The sequence below is a fragment of the Trachemys scripta genome, chromosome 6, assembly GCF_013100865.1.
Source record: "Trachemys scripta elegans isolate TJP31775 chromosome 6, CAS_Tse_1.0, whole genome shotgun sequence".
NCBI lineage: Eukaryota > Metazoa > Chordata > Testudines > Emydidae > Trachemys > Trachemys scripta.
In genome coordinates, this window is record NC_048303.1 from 24944930 (window position 1) to 24951662 (window position 6733).

Below are 6733 nucleotides of genomic sequence, written 5' to 3' on the forward strand. Positions count from 1 at the left end.
AAGAACAGGAGTACTTGTGGCACCTTAGAGACTAACAAATTTATTAGAGCATAAGCTTTCGTGGACTACAACTATACTTCTTCGGATGCATATAGCTATATGCATCCGAAGAAGTGGGCTGTAGTCCACGAAAGCTTATGCTCTAATAAATTTGTTAGTCTCTAAGGTGCCACAAGTACTCCTGTTCTTTTTGCGGATACAGACTAACACGGCTGTTACTCTGAAACCTGTCATTCCCTCAAGAAAACTTCCTATGAAGTGTTAGGGAGACATTACCACTAAAAAAATTTATAGCAGTCACAACTGATTAAATTCTCTGGGGTTAGGACCACCACATCTTCCTGTGGATAGTATGCCAAATGAACAGACAACTGGTGTTTAATTAATAGTTTGTTTTAACTGGCATTGCCTCTTACTATCAGTCCCATCATTGCAAAAGGTAAGTCATGCGCTAGCAAACTCTAATAGCAGTTACCAAACAGGAGGAGAGAAGATGGTAAAAGGTATTAAAGTCACCTGAAATGTTGATAAGTTGAGTGAATCTGAATTCCAACAAGTCTTAAATTTGGTCTATTCTTTAGGACTAAAGGTCAAGCAGTAAATGGGGCCTAGAGTAAAGATCCTAGTGACTTGGGAATGCTCTCCTATTTACACCAACCTTTTCCTCAGTCTTACTCACCTTCTCCAATTAAGGCTTTATTCCTGTGGCTCACCTGTCTCAATTTGCATATCGCATACTTTTGGGGATTCTGTTTATAGTAGTGGTTGGTTCCATTTCAAAGTTAGGAATATCATTCATACTTCAAACCCAAGACATTTGACAATTTCAGAAGTTTGCAAAGGACAAGAGCCTATATACACCATGTTTTCCAAGATAGTTCATAAGATGGTACTCTGATTTTGCAGATGGGAAGGATAGGGGAGAATCATCTATTGCCCTAGGGACCCTATTTTGAAGCCCAATTTTGAGGAATCTTACAGCAGATTCCTTTTTCATGTGGTTAAAGATTTGCTCCAGAACTGAGTCTGGAATCAAATCTTTAGCTTCTGTGAATGAATTAACTATTTTTCACCATCCCAATTTCTGTTACTTTGTAACCTGTAATATTTGAGTTATAAACTGAAGGGGGTGAACATCTCAGAACATGCATTTGTTAAGGTTAGTAAGTACAAGTGCTACTTGCCACCAGAATGATATTAAAAGGCACCAGTGCCTGTTCTTAAGAGTTTTCATAACCAATGAAGGAAATGTTCCCTTCTATAGTGTCCCTGCCCACCCCTCAAAGAGGGATTTCAGCCATGTGCACATCTCTGCTGAAGAGAGATCATGCTATATGCAGCTTAGAACTTTGGGATTTGTACAGTTCTTGTTCTAGGTACTCAGGCTTCTACACAGTGTCCTAATTTTAGGCATTTTATCCTGTATTAAGACCACTTTTCCTTACCTAGACAACTGTGGAAGTCACAGCAACATTGAGGAAGGGGATAAGGGGAAATATTTGTGGCTTTTTAAAGGGGAGGCGGCCAGTCTCTGCAAGGGACAGGTTTTGCTCTTGCTAGGCCACCCAGCTATACAATCATCCTGTCTCACTGGAGAACAATAATTTCCTAGCTTGTTTAACTAATTAAGTGTGCTGCTGTTTTTAAATGTGTTGAGTAGTGGAGAGAATGGTGTCCTAAAGGTATTGTTTGCCTACAGTAGAATTTATTTAGAGGCTCGGTGTAACCAACCTACTATTGCTCAGAACAAGGACATTGCCTCGACAGTCTGCGAGGCCCCCCATTGAGGGTCATCTTGATAATCTGATCAGTGAGGACACACATTTGTCCTGTAACCCATTTCTGTTTATTTCATCCTTAAAAAGGGGAGCTCCCTTTCACTAGGCAGAGCTTTTTTGCTACAAGAGCTGTCAGTCACCTGTAGAGTTTACCCATCACTACTGAGAAGTCACCTACTTACCCCAAGTGCAAATATTAGAAAGCCAAACAAGATGCTCAGGGCAAAATGCTTCGTTATTGTCTCACCCTTTTCTCCCACCCACCCCCAGCAGAGAGTGACCGGATTCTTTCATCCAAACTATTCCTAGACCAACAGCAGGATTTTACTATCACAATATAGATATATTTCTTGTCTTAATCCCCCGCCTCCCCCTCGCTGCAGAAAATGCTTGTTTATTTTGCTTGGCATTCTTGGGCTTCTTTAGCCAACGGGCCCTTTTAGACTCCTGGAAGCAGGATGCAGACGTTTCCACCCAATTTTAGCTAAAGCCTTATTTTGAGAGTAACGCCATGCTACTGACTAGCATTAATACACCCTCCCCAGCTATATATAAAAAACACACTAGTCCTAGGCTATGAAAGCCATTACAGTCACAGCTGGCTCCCGAGATTTAACCCATTCAGTGTCTCGCGTCCCCTCCCCCAGCACTGCTAATATTGCCCGTTTCAGCGCTTTAAAGGAGCTAGCCCCAGTGGGGGCGCCGTCTTCGGCAGAGCTTTTACTTAGGGGTGTTGCCAAAATAAACCCCGAGTTCGTGATCAATTAGCCCCCAGGAAGGAGTTTTTTTAGCAAGAGAAATCAGAGCCTTGGTGAGGCAGAGGCCAATACCCGCTGGTAGGCGATTCATGGGCTCACGTTCGGAGAAGTCACCGTCTCCGGGCTCCCTTGAGCCCATTTTAAAGGCTAGACATCGGGTTGGTGTCGAAGTCCCCCGGCAGACAGCAAGAGCCCAGCATGGGGAGGTTCAGACCCCTCGCCGCAGGCGCCCCAGGCACTCAGAGGGCGGCTTGCTCCAGCAAAGCCTGCAGCGTCCGGCTCAGAGGCAGGCATCAGCCACGCCAGTGAACGAGTAAATTTCACAATCGACACCAGGCTGGTGGTTGCTTCCTTGAGAAAGGAGTCTTAACGCCCCCTCCGCCCCCTGTACTAGGGGCAGTGTGTCTTAGAGACCCCAGGGACCTTTACAACGAGCCCCCTCCCTCCAAAAAAGGCAGCAGGAGGAAGAAAAACCACCCTCCCGAAGAGCTACTTACAAACTAGCTCCGTGCTATTCCGTGCATACTCCTCGGGCTACAGCCGGCAGACTAGCTGACACCGTGGGCCCGGTTAAATATTCAGTTGTATTCCAGCCTTCAGTGTAGTTAGCCACTCACAGCGAGAGATATGGTTTTAATCAGATGCTGGCAGCTGAGGACTACCCAGGAATGTGCTGTGATGATTTTGCTGCTTGGGCTTGGCTACTCCCCCTCAACGTGTCGGTGCTTCCAAACTTAACCCTTTGCAAACCAGGACTGAAGGGAACCAGAGTTGCTGGGCTCTTATGAAATGAGTACTACAACAGAGAGGACAAAATGACATTAAGGGGGTTGATTTAAACCCACAACAGGAAATTCAGAGGTTTTTAAATTAGGTGTGTGTGTTTAAAGAATCAGAGGGAATTCACAAGTAATGGGTGGAAGGTCTGTAGCTTATACATTCTGCAGGTATTATAATTCATAAAGAGAAACCTGAAATGCATTTTTAGAAAGCACTTCCAAACTCTCTCTGTGTAGAGGTGTTCTAAAGCCTGGTCTCAAAGTGCATATGTTTATATTTATTTGTGGAGATGGTATTTAAAAATCTGTACCCAGATGCAGATATGCATTGGGTACTTTATAACTGGCTGAACCAAAATCCTGGATCAAGTCATGAGTTCAATCCTTGAGGGGGTCATTTAGGGATCTGGGGCAAAAATCTGTCTGGGGATTGGTCCTGCTTTGAGCAGGGGGTTGGACTAGATGACCCCTTGAGGTCCCTTCCAACCCTGATATTCTATGATTAAATATCCAGATCTGACTTTGGCACCTATATTGCTTTTGTTCCCCAGTATTGGATCCTGTCATCTCTCCGTTCCCCCCACCCAGTTACAATATATATTAGGAAATTTAGGGTGGGGGAAGGTGTGTTTTATGAGGAAGTCATGCCATGCCCTTTATTTCATCACTGGACACTTGGGGGGTAGGGGTGGGGTTAAAACTGATTAAAATCATGTGCTGTATATTTTATGGTCTCCATCTAACCCTGCATACAAAACCACCAGCATAACATAAGAAAATAAGAATGGTCATACTGGGTCAGACCAAAGGTCCATTCAGCCCAGTATCCTGTCTACCGACCGTGGCCAATGCGAGGTGCCCCAGAGGGAATGAACCTAACAGATAATGATCAAGTGACCTCTCTCCTGCCATCCATCTCCACCCTCTGACAAACAGAGGCTAGGGAAACCATTCCTTACCCATCATGGCTAATAGCCATTAATGGACTTAACCTCCATGAATTTATCTAGTTCTCTTTTAAACCCTGTTATAGACCTAGCCTTCACAACCTCCTCAGGCAAGGAGTTCCAGAGGTTGACTGTGTGCTGTGTGAAGAAGAACTTGCTTTTATTTGTTTTAAACCTGCTGCCCATAATTTCATTTGGTGGCCCCTAGTTCTTATATTATGGGAACAAGTAAATAACTTTTCCTTATTCACTTTCTCCACACCACTCATGATTTTATATACCTCTATCATATCCCCACTTAGTCTTCTCTTTTCCAAGCTGAAAAGTCCTAGCCTCTTTAATCTCTCCTCATATGGAACCCATTCCAAACCCCTAATCATTTTAGTTGCCCTTCTCTGAATCTTTTCTAATGCCAGTGTATCTTTTTTGAGATAAGAAGATCACATCTGTATGCAGTATTCAAGATGTGGGTGTACCATGGATTTATATAAGGGCAATAAGATATTCTCCATCTTATTCTCTATCCCTTTTTGAATGATTTCTAACATCCTGTTTGCTTTTTTGACTGCCGCTGCACACTGTGTGGACGTTTTTAGAGAACTATCCACGATGGCTCCAAGATCTCTTTCCTGATTAGTTGTAGCTAAATTAGTCCCCATCATATTGTATGAATTGTTGGGGTTATTTTTTCCAATGTGCATTACTTTACATTTGTCCACATTAAATTTCATTTGCCATTTTGTTGCCCAATCACTTAGTTTTGTGAGATCTTTTTGAAGATCTATCTTAACTATCTTGAGCAGTTTAGTATCATCTGCAAACTTTGCCACCTCACTGTTTACCTCCAGATCATTTATGAATAAGTTGAATAGGATTGGTCCTAGGACTGACCCTTGGGGAACACCTCTAGTTATCCCTCTCCATTCTGAAAATTATCCATTTATTCCTACCTTTGTTCCCTTTTAACCAGTTCTCAATCCATGAAAGGATCTTCCCTCTTATCCCATGACAACTTAATTTATGTGAGAGCCTTTGGGAGGGACCTTGTCAAAGGCTTTCTGGAAACTAAGTACACTATGTCCACTGGATCCCCCTTGTCCACATGTTTGTTGACCCCTTCAAAGAACTCTAATAGATTAGTAAGACATGATTTCCCTTTACAGAAACCATGTTGACTTTTGCTCAACAATTTATGTTCTTCTATGTGTCTGACAATTTTATTCTTTACTATTGTTTCACCTAATTTGCCTGGTACTGACGTTAGACTTACCGGTCTGTAATTGCCGGGATCAATTCTAGAGACCTTTTTAAATACTGGCATTACATTAGCTATCTTCCAGTCATTGGGTACAGAAGCTGATTTAAAGGACAAGTTACAAACCATAGTTAATAGTTCCGCAATTTCACATTTGAGTTCTTTCAGAACTCTTGGATGAATGCCATCTGGTCCCAGTGACTTGTTACTGTTAAGTTTATCAATTAATTCCAAAACCTCCTCTAGTGACACTTCAATCTGTTTCAGAGTAGCAGCCGTGTTAGTCTGTATCCGCAAAAAGAAGAACAGGAGTACTTGTGGCACCTTAGAGACTAACAAATGTATTAGAGCATAAGCTTTCGTGGACTACAGCCCACTTCTTCGGATGCATATAGAAGAAGTGGGATGTAGTCCACGAAAGCTTATGCTCTAATACATTTGTTAGTCTCTAAGGTGCCACAAGTACTCCTGTACTTCAATCTGTGACAATTCCTCAGATTTGTCACCTACACAGGACAGTTTGGGTTTGGGAATCTCCCTAACATCCTCAGCCATGAAGACTGAAGCAAAGAATTAATTTAGTTTCTCTGCAATGACTTTATCGTCTTTAAGTGCTCCTTTTGTATCTCGATCGTCCAGGGGCTCCACTGGTTGTTTAGCAAGCTTCCTGCTTCTGATGTACTTAAAAAACATTTTGTTGTAACTTTTTGAGCTTTTGGCTAGCTGTTCTTTAAACTCCTTTTTGGCTTTTCTTATTACATTTTTACACTTAAGTGTAAAGTGACAGACTGCTGAGAAGTGGCCCAAGCCTGGAATAACAAGGGTACTGAATGTCTGGTGATGACAGGTGCATTAACACTGCGGTGCCTGCACTATACTTGATTCTAAGTGGTGCTCTCAATCCCTCACTTCAGAAGCACAAAATTCTCCCATAAGGGAAAAAACATTTTATACCCCAGCCTTGCAGACACTTAAGCAAATGCATGCTACTTATGTGTGTAAAGTTACATGCTACAAATAACAAGCTTCTTGTTACACATGTATGTGAAAATGTTTGCAGGATTGGGACCTTGGTTATGTTTTACACTGTTACATCTGAGATTAATGATATTTTATTTGTTCAGCACCTAGCACTAAGGGGCTCTAATCAGAATCAAGATCAGGGCTTCTGGATGATACTGCAATATATGTTTTAAATAATAATAACTTCCTCAAA

At 42.3% G+C, this 6733-nt stretch overlaps 1 protein-coding gene across 3 annotated transcripts in view; it reads right to left on the bottom strand.

Annotated features, from left to right (window-relative positions):
* DAB2 (DAB adaptor protein 2) overlaps positions 1 to 3215 on the bottom strand; it is a 40937-nt gene extending 37722 nt beyond the window's left edge. For all 3 annotated transcript variants that reach the window (XM_034773996.1, XM_034773997.1, XM_034773995.1), the window contains exon 1: positions 3034 to 3215. The gene's annotated coding sequence lies outside the window, so the exon portion shown is untranslated. The remainder of the gene's footprint in view (positions 1 to 3033) is intronic.
* Positions 3216 to 6733: the final 3518 nt, after the last annotated feature.